The sequence below is a fragment of the Rhinolophus sinicus genome, linkage group LG10, assembly GCF_036562045.2.
Source record: "Rhinolophus sinicus isolate RSC01 linkage group LG10, ASM3656204v1, whole genome shotgun sequence".
Lineage (NCBI taxonomy): Eukaryota > Metazoa > Chordata > Mammalia > Chiroptera > Rhinolophidae > Rhinolophus > Rhinolophus sinicus.
In genome coordinates this window covers 102,867,166-102,887,231 of record NC_133759.1, presented here as the reverse complement: position 1 = coordinate 102,887,231, position 20,066 = coordinate 102,867,166, and the positions used below count along the sequence as shown (strand labels likewise).

The window sequence follows — 20,066 nt, the reverse complement described above, 5'->3', positions numbered from 1 at the left end:
TCCTCCTGAGCCACTTCTGCATTCCCAGGAGTCTTGGCGACCAGAGGAAGGAGCCGAGTGGGGGTTGTCTGGGTCTGTGCAGTCACAGAAACAATAAGAGCTCACTTTTATTGAGACCCCGCAGTGCATCGGGCACTGTGCTAAGTATTTATTGTTTCATTTAATCCTCACAAGGATAGGATCGAGTCCAAGCGGAGGCACGGAGAGGATACGCAGTTTGCTGTGGGCACACACATGACAAATGCTAAAGCTGTAATTCAGGCCAGGCTGTTTGACCTGTAGCTTTGGTTTCTTAACTACACACTCTATAGCTTAGTCTTCTTACTTTTGAGGTGCTACGAACTGGGCCCCCGTGACTCTAAAGCAGCAGGTTTTACTGATTGCTACGTGTAGGAACAAATGCACAGAGAGGCGCAGGTGGTCCCTGCATGAAAGCCCTGAGAGCGTGTGATCTCAGCTGTTGCCTGAGTCTCTTTTGTGGAATGGGGCTTCCTTGTGCGAGCTCAGGGAAGACTTGTGCAGGACCTCAAGTCCAAGGGAGTAATACAGAGCTGTAAACAGGAAGGCCCGTTCATTCATTCAGTCAACAAAGCTGTACTCAGTACACCCAGGTGTGCCATGCTCTGGCGAACCAGCCAGTTCTTCCCTCAGCAGTTTGTTCTTACAAAGAGCAACCTTATCATACCTACTACAATGGCTATTTAAAAACAACAAAAAACTAAAAGCTGAAGAAATAACAAGTGCTGGTAAGGATGTGGAGAAATTTAAATGTGATATAAAATGGTACAGCCTTTGTGGAAAGCAGTATGGAGGTTTCTCAAAAAGTTAGACATAGAATTACCATAGGATCCATCAGTTTCACCCCTAAATTTGTCAAAAGAATCAAAAGCAGGGACTCAAACAGATACTTGGATGCCAGTCTTCTAGAAGCATTAATCATAATAGCCAAAAGTTGGAAACAATCCAAGTGTCCATCAACATATGACTGAATAAACAAAATGTGCTATATATGTATCATGGAATGATACTCATTCCATGAGTACCAAAAGCCGTGACGTTCTGATAAATGGTACAATATGGATGAACCTTGAAAACATAGTGTTAAATGAAAAAAGCCAGACATAAAGGACACATATTGTATGATTCCACGTATATGAAATATGCAGAACTGGCAAATTCTTAGAGACAGAAAGTAAATTACAGGTTACTAGGGGCTGGCAGAGTTGCGGGTGGGGAATCAGTACTTAATGGGTACCAAGTTTCTGTTTGGGGTGATCAAGTTTTGGAAATAGATCATTGAGATGGTAATTGTGAATGTACCTAATGTCACTGAACTGTGTACTTAAAAGTGGTTAAAATGGTCAATTTTATGTTGATATACTTGACCACAATTTAATTAAAAAAAACAAAACAAAAACAATCTCATCACAAGAGGAACAAAGTCTGCTTTGTAAAGGAGCAAAATCTTAGAGAAATCCCTTTCTTACTCATCTTAGCACCCAGGCTTATGCCTAGCACAGGGCCTGACATACAGTAGGTATACATTTCTTTTTTGGCTGAACCAAACTGGGAACAGCTAATTTCATTTGTAGTTGAAAATGGCAGTGAGGCTGTTGAGTGTAAGTTTTACTACCATGGCAACTGTGGAACACAAAGATGATAAACATGAAAATGCAGTAATATTTTTGGCGGGTGTGATTAGCTGGAGGTGACAGGGCCTGTTGCAGGTAAATATTAAATTTAAAGGAGAGTGAATTGTTAGTAATTATTATAAAAACTCGTAATCCCAACCAAGCTGTGTCTTTTTTGTTCCCGTTGAAGCATCTGGAGGCTCCTTGGACCAGTTGAGCCAAAGGGGGTGGGGGGACGAACTCCAAGTTGGTATTTGGACTCCAGGAACCTTTGTTAGAAACTCTCAAGGGAAAACAGGAGGCCAACTACACTTTTCTCCATTTATCAATGACATAGTTCGAAACCTCAGGAATAGGCATTGTGGGTCTACAGAGCTCCTCGGCCGGTGGCAGGGTCACAGGTGGTATCTGGGGGGAAGAAGAAAGAAGACCACAATTTGGCCCTTAAGGAAGTAGACCTGGGAGGAGATAAAAGAGATTTGTCTTGCTGCGTCGTTTCATGGGCTAGAATGCTTCTTTTAAAAGAAGAAAATTGTTTCTAAAAGCTGATGTGAATTTTCTGTTGCATTCGGTTGTTCTCCCTCTGTGTTTAAGTTGGTAACTATTTTTGGATTCAGAAGGAAAGTCTTTGCCTCACCTCCCCTTCAAAAACCCTTTTCCCTCGAGAGACATATGCACAGATGTGAGATGTACACACTTAATCATTGTCAGCAAGGGGGGAGCTGTCTTAGAATCCGGAAGTCTGACCTCCTGCAGGGTGCACCATCCTGCCCCAGCCCACCTAGGACTTTTTCTTCCTAACTCAGAATTCTGAGTTATATCCCCTCCTGATGCACGTATGGCGCAGTGGCCCTCTGACACCGCCACTAGGTGAACCCCATTTGCAATGTCTTTAGGCATCCTCTGGGGGTGATTTCATGGTAGTACAGTGACCACTGGGTTTTGAATTAGGGCTAAATTTAAACCCAGGCTTTGACACCCGATGGCTGTATAACTGATGAGTCACTAAACTCCAGTTTGCTCATCTGTTAAATGGGCCCAATGATGCCTATGTCCCAGGGTCATGTGGACAGCACCTATAAAGGAGAAGCAGCTGTGTACAACCTGCAAGTAGGCAGCTGCCCAGTACTCGGCAGCTACTGCTGTCATGAAGCAATCAAATAGCCATTTTGTGTTCTTGGATCTGGCATGGAGTGCACTGATGCTGGTCTGCTTGAAAAATCCCAGCCAGCCATAAATGAGCAGAGGGCACGGTAATACCCAGCTGCCTGCCATGAAACAGAGATCACTCACTACCGTGTTTCCCCGAAAATAAGGCCTAACCGGAAAGTAAGTCCTAGCATGATTTTTCAGGATGCTCTTAATATAAAATAAGCCCTACCATATTTCCCTGAAAATCATACCAGATCTTATGTTAATTTTTGCTCCAAAAGACACATTAGGGCTTATTTTATATTACGAGCATCCTGGAAAATCATGCTACAGCTTATTTTCCGGTTAGGTCTTATTTTCGGGGAAACACAGTATATTTAAAGCATCAGACTACATGGTCTACACATATTATCATGTTCTGTTCTCACAACTCTATCGTGTTGGTACTATTATTATACCCATTTTTCAGAAGAGAAAACTAAGGCTTAATGAGGTTAAATGGCTCACTCAAGACCACTCACCTAGTAAGTACTTGCACCCAGACAGTCTGACCCCAGAGCCCAGGTGCATGACCAACACACTGGCTGTCGTGGCAGGAAACCCTGCCTTGGAGTCACTTAGGAAGCTGCGCTGAGAAGATGCCAGTCTCAAGGTCTGCCTTGTGCTCTGACCCATCAGTCTTAGAAGCCCTTGTCCTATCTTGACCATCTCCCCATTTTCCCATTAAATGAAGCCCTCATTCTTTATTGCTTTTCCAAGCTTGCCACACCCAGTCCCTTCAATCATGTATTAATTCACTCCTTCATTCTGTCAACATTTGTTTGCGGCACAGCTCCCTTGTATCATGGCTGCTGGCGCGGGAGATCGTTTACTGAGTTGACTTACCAGTCCCCAAGCACTGCCTCATCACTTTTACGTCTTATCCCGCGTGCTCGGCAGACAACTCTACATGGTAGACCCCATTACCACTTACTGCTTATTACTACTTTACAGTTGACCAAATAGAGGCCAGAGAAAGGTTAAGGTAGCTGCTTAAGTTCCCCCAAATTATGTGAGAACCAGGATTCAAATCCTTCAAGGCTTTCATCAACCCTAGACCCAAGGAGAAACCTTCCCTTTACCGACTCCTGTAGCATTAATTAGTCTTCCAGACTAGTGGTTCCCGGACTTGAGCAGGCATCAGAAGGCTTGTTAAAACCCAGATGGGGCCCCAGCCCCAGAGGTTATGACTCAGTAGTTTGGGATGAGGCCCACGCATGTGCATTTCTGTCAAATCCCTGGGTGATGCTGGCGCTGCTGCCCAGGGGAACCCACTTTGGGAACCCCTGCTCTAGTCCAAGCTCTTTGAGCACCAGGCTCCTGTCTGGTTTCCTGTGGCATTATACGAGGCACACAGTCGTGCATAGTATGATATGTATGTTATTTGGAATTGTTCGCACATTCGGTTCTCTTTTATACACCATGTAGTGTTTTTCTTTCTCCATGTGCAAATTCTTAGGTTTTCCATTTAGGGTTTAAACTCCTGGAGGTCAGGAATTTCAGCTTCTAATTTTTAGCACCTTTTGCAGAGCCTAGCACACACTGGGTGTCAGGTAAGTGTCCGCTGGTGGGTTCCTTGATTCAGAGACCTACCTCGCTAAGACCCCCATTGCAAGCCCGTTGAATTCTGTGAGGACAGCTCTTGAGACAATCTCTAGAAACCCAGAAGAGCGTCTAGTATATAGCTGGTGCTCAGTCGTGTTTGTTGAACGAATATCACTCGGTGGGTTTGGTCAGCAGCCCACCTGGGTTCCAGCCCAGCTGGGGGCAGCAGCCTCCGGATCTCCCTGAGCTCCTGAACCCGGCTCCAGCTTGGGAGCGCAGCCTCAGAGCACAGGTTGCTGGGTGGGATTTCCAGGGCTTTCAGTTCCCCTACAGCAATGGGTCTGTGGGGACAGAGCCCCAAAGAGCAGTTTCCAGGCTCTTGGCCTCACGTGGAAAGGTGCTGGCTCAGGTAGTAAATGGCCCTCAACTGTGATTGGATGGCCATCAGCTGTAGCTAGTTGGCCGTCAGCTGTAACCAGTGAGCCGTTGGCCACTAATATAACTGCCATGGCTACACTAGCAGAAAAATGGGGGCTAGCAAGAAGATGGTGGCTGAGCCTGCAAGAGGCGCAGTGAGGGTTGCGAATTGTGTGGCTCCTGTTTCCTGTGTCTCCAACCCAGCCGCCAGCGAGAGTATAGTGGTATGACTCCCCTACCTATGGCTCCGTGGGTGTTCCTTTTTGGCCTCACCATGTCCTGCGTTCTGATGTGGGGAGCGGGAGCAGAGACCCCACATGACACCCTGCATGGCAGAGTCTCAGACTTAGCTGCACACTGGAACCACCTGGGGGCTTTAAAATAATACTGATGCCTGATAGCTGCACTTAGAGATTCTGGTTACACTGCTCTAGGTGTGGCCTGGGTGGCAAGACTTTTAAAGCTCCCTGGTGATCCTCCTAATGGGCAGCCGAGGTGGAGAACCCGGATCGAGAGCACTTGGCTGCGTGACTTGTCTGGGGTGTTTACAGAGACACATTACGTACGTGCAACGGGATGCACACGTGTGCAGAGCTGCACGAGGCGACGGGCTGCTCCTTAAGTGGCGCAGAGTGAGCCCCTCTGACTCCAGGATGAGGATGCAGGGATTGGCAGTCAAGCCTGGGGAAAAAGTTGGCAAAGCCCAAGGGTACTTGAGGGCATCGAGCTTGCCTACCAACAATGGCTGCCGTCGGCTGACTGCTGATGGCCACATTTCATAGCCAAGGGGGCTCTGTTTCAGGGCTGAATGCAGGTGGTGTGGCTGCTGCAAGGCCCTTTTGTTCACCCTCTTCCAGAAGGGGCTGTCCTCCCAGGATCTGAGGTGTGGGGCTTAGCATTTGGCATCATGTGTATCGGCACTGAGTTTATTCTTGGGTTTCTCGGTGGAAATGCACACGGCTACTTGACACCCATGAGCTGGCTGAGAGCAATGGGAAAGGTCATGCGTGCCCCCTTTTTCTCCCCCAGCAGGTTGCTTGACTCAGCACAATCCTGGTGTAATTAAGCATGACAAGAAGCCAAAGGGGAAAGGGCTGGTGCTTACCGGTGCGCACTCAGCCCGGGCCCCCAGGGATCAGGGTATTCAGAAGTGCCAGCTGTTCTCAATTTTATTAGAGCCCAGGTTTGGCTCACCTACAGCCATCTTCCTCAGTTTGGCTCTGGGCAGGTGGGGGTGCGCTTCCGTAGAACTGTAGGATCAAGTCTCCCGGAGAGATGGTTGGGTGAGTAATTCTCATTCCCTTCCCTTCTCTCTACTCATGTGGACTCAGAAGCTGAGTGTAGAGACGTGACCACAGCAGTACATTCAGATCGTTCACTGTGGTTTGAGAAGTAGCGTCGTGTTAGGATTGGAGCAAGGACTGGTGCGTAGGACGTGGTTTCTCTCCTCACGGAGTTTTTACACCAGGTGGGAAAGCACCCAGTCATAGTCAAGCCTGGAATCAAATCCAATTACCTGCTTGGGCCAGACCAGTAACAGGAAAGGGTGAACTGAGCTGTCTATGGAGCCATAGCAAGTGATGGGAGGGGCTACCAGGGGCCAGAAGTGAACTGGGACCACACGCCGAGCCAACAGTCATTTTATAAAAACCCTCTTTGCCAGGTTAACAAAGCAGAGTCTGTACAATGGGGCTCAATGCTGGACAGCCGGTGTGACACCCACTTCTAGCCACCGAGGGTGGTGAGCGCTTGGCTAAAGGGCCATAGTCTCCCTTCCGTCTGTGTGAGGGTCTAAAGCCCAGGAGCCCAGAATGGACTCCTGACCCTGGAGTGAGCTCTTCGGGAGCAGCGGCTGCTCAGGAAGCCCACGCTGAGCAGCTGCGGACGCTTCCCAGTGCACCTGGCCAAACTGGGAATTGGCCTGGGCCGGGGGTCAGTGTGGGCGTCTGGTGAGGCTGCACGTGGGGGAGGGAAGGTATGGCAGTGACTCTGCCCTCCAAGTATGACTCAAAGGCTCACTCTCCCTTTCTGTCCCTTTAGAAACATGAGACGCGTGGGTCAGAGAGAAGGAAGACTAGGACCCTGAGCTCTCTCGCCCATTCTTAGACAGGAATTGTCGATATTGAGGGCTTGGTGGGCTCTGCCCTGCTCCCACCCCACCCATTTCCCTCTGGTCCCCCTCTGTCCTCACCTGCCTTCTTTCACCAGCGCTGTGCTCATTGGCCCATCACCGCACTGCTGGCCAACATCCCCCAGGGGCAGTCCTGGAGGTTTCGCCTGTGGGTTCAGCCTCCCGAGCTCTACCGTGTGATGCCAGGGTCTGTGGCAAGGTTTCTGTATATCAAGTGGCCTGTGTCAGCCTCAAGGGGCCTTTCTTTAAGAGGCTGACCAAGAAACGCGGGCTCGGGCTCATGGGATTCGAGGGGCATGTCCCTTTCTCTGGGTTGGAAGCACCACATAGCTTCCAGTTCTTTCTGGCGTCTGATGTGGTGCTATTTTTAGCATCCTACTCTAGATATATGGGACTCTCCCACTGTTGTTTGCTTTCTATTTATCCATCCATGCGCTTCTGTTTTCCACAGAGAGTGTATTGCCGTGAAACGGTTCCTGCAAAGCCCCTTGCATCCTTCCTAAAACAATTTACCCTCTCGCAGTGCCCCACGAACCAGACCCCATGGCCCCAAGCCACGTCAGAGTGAACAAACCACAGACTGAAATTGCAGTCGTTCAGGAGAGAGGAGTCTTTAATTTGGGCTTAAAATAGCCCACAGCCTGAGATTGGAGGGACGAGAAGCAAGGTGTAATCGCAGCAATGGGTTTTGGAGACCCACCCCAGGATCACTGAGCAGGGGCCGGGGCTGGGAGACAGACAGGCATAGAGGCTGGGAGTCTGGGCTGAAGGTCCTCCCCTCCAGCTCATTTGATGCTGTATTCTTGGGTCTCTTTCTTAATGGAAGAGTGAATGACATGGCCATAAAAATACATGGGACCTGCCTACGCCATCTGAATGGAGCATCTGCTCGCTGCCTTTGCTCAAAACTCTGTGCAGCCATCATTGTCATGTTAGCTATAACCAGGGCCACCATGTTCTGGAACTCCTGGGGTCACCAAACACATCGGATGCCCCAGCGGTGCCAGTCTCCCTGTGTCTCCTGAACAGTGTCCGCTGGGGTGTGCAAGCAGCAGGACTGGTCATAAGAGCAAAGAGACATTGAGCATTTACGGGCTCAGCACTGTTTTATAATCTTAACTTGTATAAACTTGATTCATTCTCAGCCCAACCCAAGAAGGACACGGATTCTCTCCATCTGACCCACAGGGAAGTGGAGGCACGGGGAATTGAAATACGTGACACGGGGGCAGTGTGCCAAGTGCAGAGTGGGCTTTAGGGTGACCCTGGTGCCACTCAGCCATTATGTGTCTGTTCCTCTTCTTATAAAGACACTACGCCCATCGTGGGGCTCCACCCCATGACCTCACCTGAACCTAATTACCTCCCCAAGGTCACACCTCCAAGTACCATCACACTGGGGCTTCGACGTATGAATTTAAGGAGAAGACACTTGTAATGCGGCCGTGTCTGGTTTTTGACGCTCCTGGACTGTAGAAGCTCCTCGATCAGGGCTCCACAAACTTTATCTGTAAAGAACCACACATTAAATATTTAGATTTGGGGGGCCGTACAGTTTCCGTCGCAAGTATTCAACTCTGCCCAGATAGCATGGAAGCAGCCATAGTCAATCCATAAACGAATGAGCGTGGCTGTCTTCCAGGATAGCTATATTTGTGGATAGTTAAATTTGAATTTCATAGACTTTTTATGTGTCATGAAGTGTTATTCTTCTTTTGATGCTTTTCAATCATTTAAAAATATAAAAACCATTTTTAGCTTGTGAACCGTACAAAACAGGCAGTGGCCTGGATTCGGCCCATGACCTCAGTTCACTGACCTAGAGCTCCGGGTTTGGAGGGTTCTGTGTTTCTTTCAATCCCTGCCTTCCCAGGGTCTCTCTTGTCCTGGTTCAGTCTCCAGCCACAAATACTGATTGAATGAATTACTCCAGGGTAGACTCTCTCAGGTGTGCTGAATGACCCGGGGACACTGCTGATTTTCAGAGAATGAGTCCCAAGTTTCCCTTGTTTAAAGCAGGGGTGGACGATCCAACCTTTGTCACCACCATGGCTGAGAAGTGGGCAGGAGCCTCCTTCGGTGGGTCTTCACGAATGTTTGTAGGAGAGGGAAGAGGGATTTTGTGTTTTCTACATAAAGTTAGAGATTTTTCACAAATAGACCTCCAGAATGTGATTTGTAATAGGAAACAGATTTCCCCCCTGAAGAAAAATGGAATGTCCCCACCTCCCAAACTGAGAAGAGAATTGTTTCCTCTTTACAAAGGAAACAAACTGGATTCTCAAAGGAATAATCAGAGAAGTTTTTAAAATTGTTATAATAAGCAAGATATCGTTTCCTGAATGATGAAAGCAAGGTTTGCCTTCCTTGGGTCTGGACATGGAGGACCGGTTGGAGAATCACAGGCCCTTCTTGCTCCCTGCCCAATTCCTGTCCCTTGGCTTTTTTTTTTTTATCAGTGCCAGATGGGGGAGAATGGCTTCCATCTGAATGGGGTTAGTGGGTCCATCCTGGCCCGGTGTGTTACTATTAGGTGGGTGCAAAAGTAAGTGCGGTTTTTGCATTTATTTTTAATCTTTTAAACCACAACTACTTTTGCACCAAACTGATATTATATAAAGATATTCTCTTCCTTTCCAGCTCTTCTCTTTCAGCACACTACTGACATGGGTCCTCATTCCCCAGCCAAGCTTCCTATGGCATTTTGGGCCATGGGAGAGGGCATTACAGATGGGGGGCTTGCCGGAGCAAAGGGATGGCGCTTGGAATGAGCCTGCTGGGTGGGAGGGACCTGCGTGGATGGACGAGCTACTTGGGCTCCACTTTTAGGCGTCCAGAGCCCAAAGCTGAGGCTTCTTACCTTGGTGAAGGTAGAGAACCGTGATGGGTTGAGGGACCAGTGCCATAGACCTGGACAAAAGTCAGCTGTGTGTTTGGCCAAATGCTCTTGGGTCTGATGCCAAGTAAGAGTGGCTGGGGAAGGAAGAAACTGCAGTCCTTTGATTAAAAAGGCCTTAACTCCCCAGTTCTTAGCTGGGTCCTGAAGACGTGGAAGGGGCTCCCACAAAGCCCTTGCCCTCTAGATACAGATTTGAGTGTTTCAATTCTTTAAAGTTCCTGGGAGCTACAGGGGCAAAAAGCAGGGAGCCCCGACAATCTAGTACTGCCCTGCAGAAGCACTACCGTGTGGATAATAATCAGAAGATTTGTGCACTGGGGCAAGTTACTTAACCTCTCAGGACCTCAGTTTCCTGTAAAATGGAGGTAATATATCCACTTCCTAGGATTGCTGTGAGAACTCAAAGGAGATGAACAGCACTTGATAAATCAGGAGAACTCAATACAAGGCCAAATAGTTTTGTTATTGTTAATCATTATTTTTATACTTTCCCAGCTGTGATAATTTCCTGCATTTGTACAACTCGTAATTAATTTATAAAGTCCTTTCTCTTATAACACTTCATTTGCTCATCTCAAAAGCTCTCTGAGATTCAGCAAGTACTGTTACCCTATTTTGCAGATGAGAAGAGTGGCTTGCCCGAACCACACAATTAGGAAGTTACAGAACGGGGTTCTGAGCTGTGGTGTCGTAGCTCCTGGTCTGGCTGTCATCAGCTGTGTGTCATTCTGCCTTCTCACAGGGGTACGAGGCTGTGTCAGCCCTGTGGGTGATGCCAGATGGGTCAGAAGTGTTCTCTGCTCTCAGGGAGCTTGTAGTCTAGTTGACATTCAGACAGCCTTGATCTAGGAAATGGAGAGTCCACATTCCAGGGGAAGCCACTTTTGCTGTCTCCAACAAGAAAAGGCAAGCCAGAAATTGACTAGCCAGGAGTCTTATATGGCGCCATCAGATGACACCCAGCATTTTCTTGTGCTTAACCTGCAAAGACCCGTCTCTGATTTCCTGCATGTCACTCAGCAAATTCCCTCCATGTGTGAAATGAGCATGGAAGCCAACTCTGTGGTGGATGGTGTTAGCTCCAAGTTGCATCACATCCCCTCCACCACTCCTCCTTCTCAACAGACCTTAACATTATTCTGTGATTACTTCGCATCATCTTTCCCAAATGTGCATCAAATTAAAGAGTTATTAGGGCATGGCAGGACATGTGTATGGGGAAGAATTTCCTTTAAAGTCACAGCTCAGCCTGAACTTTCTTTATTAGTGTTTATACAAAGTATGTAGTCTGTTCCAGTGCAATCCATGTTTATATTCCTGCAACAAGCATTGCATTCCTTGGGCTGCCCCTTCCTGTTTTCTTAAAGTGATTGCTGCACCTATATTAAGAGCTGATAGTGGCAGTAAGAAAAGATGATATAGGAACATTTGTGACAACATGGATGGATCTTGAGAGTATAATGCTAAGCGAAATAAGACAGACAGAAAAAGCAGAGAACCATATGATTTCACTGATATGTGGTATATAAATCAAAAACAACAAAAGAACAAGACAAACAAATGAGAAACAAAAATTCATAGACACAGACAATAGTGGTTACCAGAGGGTAAGGGGGGTGGGCGGTGGGAGATGAGGGTAAGGGGGATCGAATATATGGTGATGGAAGGAGAACTGACTCTGGGTGGTGAACACACAATGGGGTTTATAGATGATGTAATACAGAATTGTATACCTGAAATCTATGTAATTTTACTAACAATTGTCACCCCACTAAATTAAAAAAAAAAAAAAAAGAGCTGATAGTGTGTGTGCTCTATGGCTCGTGGGGCCTGGAGACGTGCACCAGTCAGAGAATGACACTTAACTATGATACGTCCCGCAAATGGCATCAACTTTAGAGTGGTGTGGCCCAAGTGGACAAGGGGACTCCTTAAAAACAAGTGTGTGGTGGGCAACAAGCCCCCTTGTGAGCACTTCCTTTGTCTACTTACTGCTGTTGTGGGTGTTCTGTAGCTCTACCTAGGACCACGATCTGTGTTGATTTGCTCAGGATAGTCCCAGGTTTTCCTGGTTTCCTGGTATTATTAAAGACATCTCCTTTGACTTGCAAAAGCATTCAGGTTTGGATGGTAAGTTACCTGGTCACTGTAGTTCTACCTGGTGCCCAGGTTTGCTGGTATAAGTGAAATACGGACATCGACTTTGGATCGCAAGTTATGGTCGATGAAGAACAAACGTAACTCAGTTAAAACTGTCAAAAGCTCAAGTCCAAATCATTCAGTTACTCAGCAGATGTTTCTTTGTGCCTTTTACGTGCCAGGTGCTATGCTGAACCCTGAGGACGTAACTTAAATAAGACATGGTCCTGACGCCCAGGAAGCTGGAGGTTATTGGTTTCGATAAAATTTTGAGAATGTTACAAAAATTAGCTGATTAGATCATTTCAGTCTGTCTTTCACCCTTCAGCATTCTGTGTTTCTTCCTTGAAGGTGATTACTAAGTTCTTAGGCACTGACACCTGACTGCCTGGATATAGACGCCCACACGTATGTACTTATCAGCTTGTGACCACAGACAAGGGTCTCAGCTCCCTGTGTCTCCATTTGTTCATTCATAAAATGGGGGTAATCATAGCGTTGACCTCATAGGCTGGTGGTGAGGATTGCAAGACGCGCTCAATGTCAAGTGCTAAGCATAGTTCTCGGCAGCTGGGAAGTACCCAGTGCACCCTGGCTCTTGCATAATAATTACTCGTTTCAGAGATACTTATTTAGACCCTAATGTGGACTGACTGCATCTGTGGTACTTCTGTTGACCAGACCTTTGGTAGCCTTCTCTTAAAAAGGCATAATTTAAGGTAATGTATGTTACCGTGTTTCCTCAGTGTCCCTGAATTATCCCCCAGGATACTTCTCATAGGCTTTGAACTCCATTACCGTGTTTCCCCGAAAATAAGACCTAGCCGGACCATCTGCTGTAATGCATCTTTTGGAGCAAAAATTCATATAAGACCTAGTATTATACCCAGTATTATACCCAGTATTTATTATATTATATTATGTTATATTATATTATACCCGGTATTATATTATACCCGGTATTATATTTATATTATATTATATTAGACCTGGTCTTCTATTATATTAAAGTAAGACCAGGTCTTATATTAATTTTTGCTCCAAAAGAGACATTAGAGCTGATGGTCTGGCTAGGTCTTATTTTCAGGGAAACACAGTAAGGGAGTTCAAAGCCTATGAGAATTATCCTGGGGGATAATTCACGGACACCGAGATTCTGACCCCGGGGGATTAACTAGTTTATTTTCCTCCTTGTAAAGTTGGGGGAGGTAGCTTTTACAAGGTCATGCTATGAGACAGAAGCAGAGCACAGAGAAAGATCGTGATTATTTAAGTTCTAGGCCTTTCTTTCCCAGTCTGCCATATTGCCATGTGTATTAGTCAGCACAGACAAGGGTATGCTGCAGGAACCAAAACCCCAGATGTATCTGTGGCAAAACACAGGAAGATGGTACTGCATCCTCATATCATAGCCCAGTGCAGTCTGTCTGGGCCGTGGCCTATGCTCCATGCAGTCACTCCAGAACCCAGGCTCCTTCCATCTTACCACCACTTTTGACATGTGGCCTACACATGTCAAGACGAAAAAAGGGCAGAGAGTGTAACGTCTTGTCGGATGTTTTGTGGCCTTGACTAGAAATGGTGTATATCACTTCCATCCACATTCTTTTCATCAGAAATCAGTCTTATGGTCCCACCGAGGCACAAGGGGTGCTGAGAAATTTAATCTTGCTGTGTACCTAGGAGGAAAATGAAATAGATTGTTTGACAGATAACATGGTCTCTGCCATGCCATATGCCATTCCTTGTCACATTTCCAAAGGCTGATCCCAGTCTCTTCTGAGATTTCTGTCCCCTGACCCCCGGGGATTTGCAGAACCGTATTTTCATATGCTCTATATGTGATTTGGGTGAGGTTTTAAGAACAGGCCTTCTGAGAAGAGTTTGGAAGAATTTGAGATTTCTTGTAATGATAAAGTGGGACATAAAGGGTGAACCTTTTGGATAGATAGTTATAACCTGGAGGTTATTGCTCAGAATAGAATAAGATGCCTGTTCTAGAATTGCTTTATCATCTCATTTAATCCTCACAACATCCTAGGAGGTAGGTACTGTCATTTTACCCATTTTATAGATGAGGAAAGACAAGCTTAGGCCTGGGCTACGTAACCTGCCTCAGGTCACACCACTATCTGGTAAGACTTGAGCTGAGGCTGTCTGATTCCAGGCCGTCTTTCTTAGGCAGTATGCTTTGGAGCGGGGATCTCAAATTCAGGTGCCTGTAAAAACCAAACACGTGGCATCAGTGAGGGAAGCAGCTCGGGTGGACTGATGAAATGCAGAGCACATGCCTTGTCCGAAATGAGCAGTTGCCTCTTAGCTCCAGTTTACAGTGGCCCCGAAGGCCCAGGGTTATTAGATCATCGGATTTTTTTGGAGACAACCCCAGATTCCAGATTTGTAAGTGAAATTCTCCCAAATTGGCAATTGATTTACAAATCTTAAAGCCATACTGAGATCCAGACTACACATGTCCGTAGGCCAGAATTGGCCTTTGGGCTACCAGTTTGCAAATTCTACTCTACTGGGTCCAGCCGGGAGCTAGATATATCCCATGCATGCCCTTTCCTGCTGGGCATGGCGCTGAACAGAGCCAGATGAGGCGGGGTGGCCGGGAGCCCTCCTGCTGGGAGGAGAAGGAGAGTGGAGACCCAAGCCCGCCCCTCCTCCTTGTAGGACCCTCAGCCTGCCGTCCAGGTTGCCCCTCCGTCTGGCCCGTTCTCCTCCCTGCAGGTAGCTGTCTGCACAGTGCTGGCTGCACTCTTTTGCAGGTGTAAAATTATATATGCAGGACTGTTGCCAAGCCAGAAATTTAGCCCAGGGAGGCTCAGTTCCCAAACAACTGAGGTAGTGTGGAGCCAGTTTTTAAATCAAAATCAATTTCTCTCCCGGATATGTGTACGTGTTTTTAAACTTATATGTAAGTGATGTGAATGCGTGCACGAGTCAGAGAATAGTTGAATGTTGCCTCCTGCTGTGCAAGTCAGGATTGGTAAATCAGGATGGCGGCTCTGTGAGGGCGACCCCAGGGACACATGGCTGCCTGTGACCTGGCGGCAGTCATTTGACAGTTCTTGAACACGTGCTGTTTCCTCTCTTCCATCAGGGATGACGGGCAGGTGGCATTAGGTCCTTTGGGCTGGGGAGAGGAAGCACAGACAGAAAGACCCTCATAGGCTAGGGGTCCCAAGAACTGCCCTTTGGCCAGATTTCCAGAGTCTTGAATGTCTGTAGTTCTGCCGGTCACTTTAGCTATGGCCAGAGTCATATTTCACAGGACCACATTTTTCAACATTTTTGGGGGCAAGAGAAGTGTGCATGAGTAATACATATTTACTGGGAAAAGATTGGTAGTCCTAATAAGGAAAATGTAAAATGGTTTAAGAAAACAACACAAAAACTCTTCACCCCAACATCCAGACAAAACTAGTGTGTGTCTCTCTGCATGTCTCCAAGGGGCCTCACTTCAGCCGAGGTGTCTGGGAGGAAGTGAGGGGCGCGTAACCTGTGGTCTTGGCTCCCACAGAGCTTCGCACTCCTTTGGGAGACGAGGCAAACACACAGGAAGCAGGCAGCAACACAGAGTGGAAGGAAATGTGATGAGAGATCAAAATGAGTTGTGCAGAGGCTCAGTGATGCAGAAGTTGAGAGATTCAGAGAAGGGAGAGAACAGAGTAGAAGGAGAGGCTGGGAAAGCTGCAGACAGGAGGACGGGAGGCCTCATAAAGCCTGAAAAGAGGGTGTCGCTTTCCTGGGGCTGCCGTAACAAAGGACCACAAACTGGGTGGCTTCAAACAGCAGAAGTGCATTTTGTCGTGGTTCTGGGCGCCAGACGTCTGAAACTGAAGAGTCGATAGGGCCAGAGTGGCTCTGACATCTGCAGGCGAGGATGCTTCCTCATGTCTTCCTGGCTCTGACCGTGGCCGTCAGTCCTTGGCTGGCAGGTGCATCCCTCCGATCTCTGCCTCTGTCATCACACAGCGTTCCCCTGTGTGTGTCTGTTTCTTCATCTTAGAAGGACTCTAGTCATATTGGATTAGGGCCTGGGGACCCTAATGGCCTCATTTTCACCTGATTACATCTGCAAAGGCCCTACGTCCAAATAAGGTCACATTCACCAGTACCGGGAGTTAGGACTTCACCTTTTGGGGGAATACAATTCAACCCATAATATAAGGGTAGGGTTTGGATGGAGAAAGGATGGTGGTGGCTTTAGAAGCCAGCAAATAGCAGGGACATATGTGTCACTGGAGTGCCTAGCTGAGTTACCTGATCTGGTGGGTACTCCGTAAATGTCTGTGGACCAAAAGAAGAAATAATTATGTGAGGCAGGCTGAGAACAGCAGAGAGACCAACCTGGCTGAAGTACCGTTGCCCTGCGAAAGAAATTGGCACGTGGGAGAAACGAATCTGGTCGTAGGGGGCAGGTTTGATGACAGGGAACAAGTTGGAGGGCTGTGGAATCAGGCATTTCCTGCTTGACCGCTTCTGTGGCTCTGATTGCTGAAGGTATGACATCTGTACCCTGGGTGCTCCCCAGACTGGGTGCCATGTGACTCTGTGTTCCCCTTTGCTGCCATTCGGCTCTAGTCACCCGACCTCATTTATGGTCTCAGACCCTCCAAATTCTTTCTCTCTTCAAGGCCTTTGTGATTCTGTTCCTCCACTTGGAAACTTTTCCTTTCAGCCTCTGCTCTCAGCTGGCTCCTTCTTTTCCTTCAGGTCTCAGACCTAATATCTCTCCCTAAGAGAGGCTCCTCGTGACCAGCCTAGCTTGTGCACCCCACTTCCTACCACCCCCACCTTCATTCCTTTTACCTCACTGTGAAATGACTGCCTATTTATTTTCTTGTAATTTCTAGTCCTGTTGTTTATTTGTGGTTGCCTATATTCCACTATATTAATTTTCTGTTGCTGTGTAACAGCCTTACACAAACTCGGCAGCTTTAAAGAACTCCCATTTATTACCTTATAGTTAGCTGGGGGCCTCTATGTCAAGGTCTCACAAAGCTGCAATTGAGGTGTTGGTTGAGTTTCATCTGAAGGCTTAACCGGGGACGAGTTTATGTTCAAGCTCTCGAAGTTGTTGGCAGAATTTAGTCCCCTGCAGCCTGTTAGACTGAGGGCTTCAGGCTCTTGCTGCTCATCCTCAGTCCCTTGTTGGTTGTCTGTGGAGGCTGCCCTCAGGTCCTTGCCATAGGGAGCTCCCTAACATGACCACTTGCTTCATCACAGGTCACAAGGGAGAGTCTCCTAGCAGGATGGGCACTGCAGTCGTGTAATGTAATCACAGAAGTGATATCCTGCGGCCTTTGCTATAGTCTATTGGTGAGAAGCAAGTCAGTAGGTCCTGCCCATACTCAAGGAGTGGGGATTACACAAGGGTGCTGATACCAGGAGGTGGGGATCATAGAGGCCACCCTAGAACCTATCTGCCACACTCACCAGGAGACTACAAGTTCCCTGAAAGGAAATCTTTTGTTGTTGTTCAACAATCTATCCCTTGCCATAATTACAGTGCCAAGTCCAAAGTGGGTGTTTCATAAAGGTACATTGTAGGAAGAAAGAAAGGCTGGGAAGGAGGAAAGGGGGCAGGAAAGGATGAAGGGAGGGAGGGAGAGAGGGAGGGAGGAAGGAAGAAAGATCTTGCTTTCCCCTGCAACATGCTTTAATAGCCAAACAAATCTGCTTGCATTTATCCCAAGGCAATGACTCTGGGCTTTTATACATGCTGTTTCTTTTACCTGGAATCCTTTCCCTCCTTCTCACATATTCCCTTGCCAACCATCCTGGAGTTGGACAGCTCATTTGTGAGATCTCAATTAAAATGTTACCATTTCCTAGAAGCCACTCCTGACCCTTGTAACCTGATTACTCCATTCTCCTTCCTCCATTCTCTCTCATAAGCTTTTGTTTATACCGCTGACACAGTATAGAGCAGGAATCAGTAAACTACAGCCTGCAGGCCAAATCTGGCCTTCAGCCTGTTTTGTAAATAAAGTTTTATTGGAGCACAGTTATACGCATTAGTTTGTGTATTGTCTTGGGCTGCTTTCATGCTAGGAAGCCCAACTGTGGTGATGGAAAATATGGCTGGCAAAATCTAAATTATTTACTAGCTGGCCCTTTAAAGAAAAATTTGCCAACCCCTAATGTATTTATTGCAGTTTATGGTGATGGACCCTTTGTGTATTTTTCCCCACTAAACTCTTCATTGCTCAAGGGCAGAGACCGTGCCAGTCTTGTCAGCGTTTAGTACAGCACCTGAAACTTAATGGTCAAGACATTTGTGGAATGAATGAATAATAAATGATGTATATCCATCAGAAAAAGATACACAAGTGGGAAATACTCAAATTAGGGTTAGTCACGGAAGGTTAACTTACAAAGGGACTATTTCAGAAGTGTGAGCGTGGTTCAGGAGCCAGGACTAGAAGCGACAGAGCTCTTACCACCCTGGGGCCAGAAGAGATGAGAAGAGGTATAATGTTCTAGAAACAGGAAAAGGTTGTCTGAAGGGGAGCTGTGACCTTTGGTGGAGACACAAGCTAACCTGCCTGACCTCTGACTCACTCTGCTCCCTTCCTCCCACCTCCTGCTCAATTCAGAGAAGCAGAAGGGCACCAAAGCCAGCCCCATAACGTGTTCCATTCAGGTCAGCCTCCCAGGAGGCGGAGAGCGAATAACTGAAATTGCAGCCAAAGCCCCCTCGCCAACTTATTCTGATTTGGTCAGAGCGTCTTCTTTGCTGGTGGTAAACAGGTCTCGGGCTGGGCCATAAGGTATCTTAATGCTGCTCCCTCTTTCCCTTTTCCTGAGCAGGAGTCCCCAAATCGAGCTGTGGGATCTTGAATGTGAGTGCATCACGCCGTCTGCCCTTGTCCTCAGTCCCTTCACTCTCTGATTCCCACCATGGCCCCTGCTGTCACCACACCACCCAACGCACTTCCTTCCCATCTGCCTCAAGAGGTCTCTCTCTGCGCTAAGAAGTGAGGGAAAGGACTCAAGTGCACATCTTCGGGTTTACAGTTGAAGCCTTTGCTTTACTCTGTGCTGACGGCTTCACTCGGCGATGTTTTCACTGCTCCCCCTTCCCACATGAGCCATAGCAGGAAAGACATTGTGCAGGAATGCCACAGAATGAATCAAAAGAAGGCTATGAATATACATGTGCCAAGATAGTGACAGTGGCCTGCCCTAGAACATTGTTGTTTCATTTTTTCCAGTGTAGTTCTGAATTCCTTCATCCTCTTCCACCCCACCCAAGGTGTCAAACAGATGTGAAAATACCACAGAGCTGCAAGTCACAGGGTTGGTGTATGATTCATGATTGGGATGGGGAAAACAATACAGGGGATTACCATGGTGATGCCCTGGTCATAGAGGATGAGCAACATGGCAGCAATCAGACCTGGGCAGAAATAGCAAGGAAGCGCTTGTGCCCAGACGTGGCAGAGGAGCCCCTGGCCTGACCTCACTGGGCAGCAGAATAGGAACCGGGCCATCTTGGCTGTAGTGGGGAGAAGCGAGGCCGCTGGGAGCACCCCTTTGCTTTCTTCAAGACACAGGGATAGGGAACTTGGTTGTGTTTCTTGACTCATTTTCTTTCAGTTGGCAGTTAACCTGACCCAGTAGAAGATGCTTACGCTCTAGATGGGCAGCGTGATGTGATAAAATAACATGGCATTCGCATCCAGAGACCCGAGTTCACATCCCAGCCTTTGCCACTTACTGGTCGTGTGACCTCATGGCAAGTGGCTTTATTGGTAAAATCTTCTAACCTGGGGTGGCGGTGGGGGAGACTAAGCTTCAGTTTCCTCTTGTGCAACGTAGGCTAATAAGAGTACCTCCCACGTCTGATTGCTGTCTGGGTAAGAGACAGTGAACATGAAGGTTTTAGCACAGTGCCTGGTGCATAGTTTGGGCCCAACAAATACCGACTCTTATTCAGGCTGATCTTCGATATTTTTATCTGTTGAAGGAGGATGACAATACTACCTTTCAGAACCATTGCAAAGACAAGGGAAAAAACAAAAAGGATGGAGGGCTCCTGATTCAAAGATACTGCATTTGTCGGTGTAGATTGCTGTAACAAATAGTCCCCAAATCTCAG

At 47.3% G+C, this 20,066-nt stretch overlaps 1 protein-coding gene across 1 annotated transcript in view; it reads left to right on the top strand.

The window, feature by feature from the left end:
• SLIT3 (slit guidance ligand 3) overlaps positions 1 to 20,066 on the top strand; it is a 551,973-nt gene that overhangs the window by 20,705 nt on the left and 511,202 nt on the right. The window lies entirely within an intron of this gene.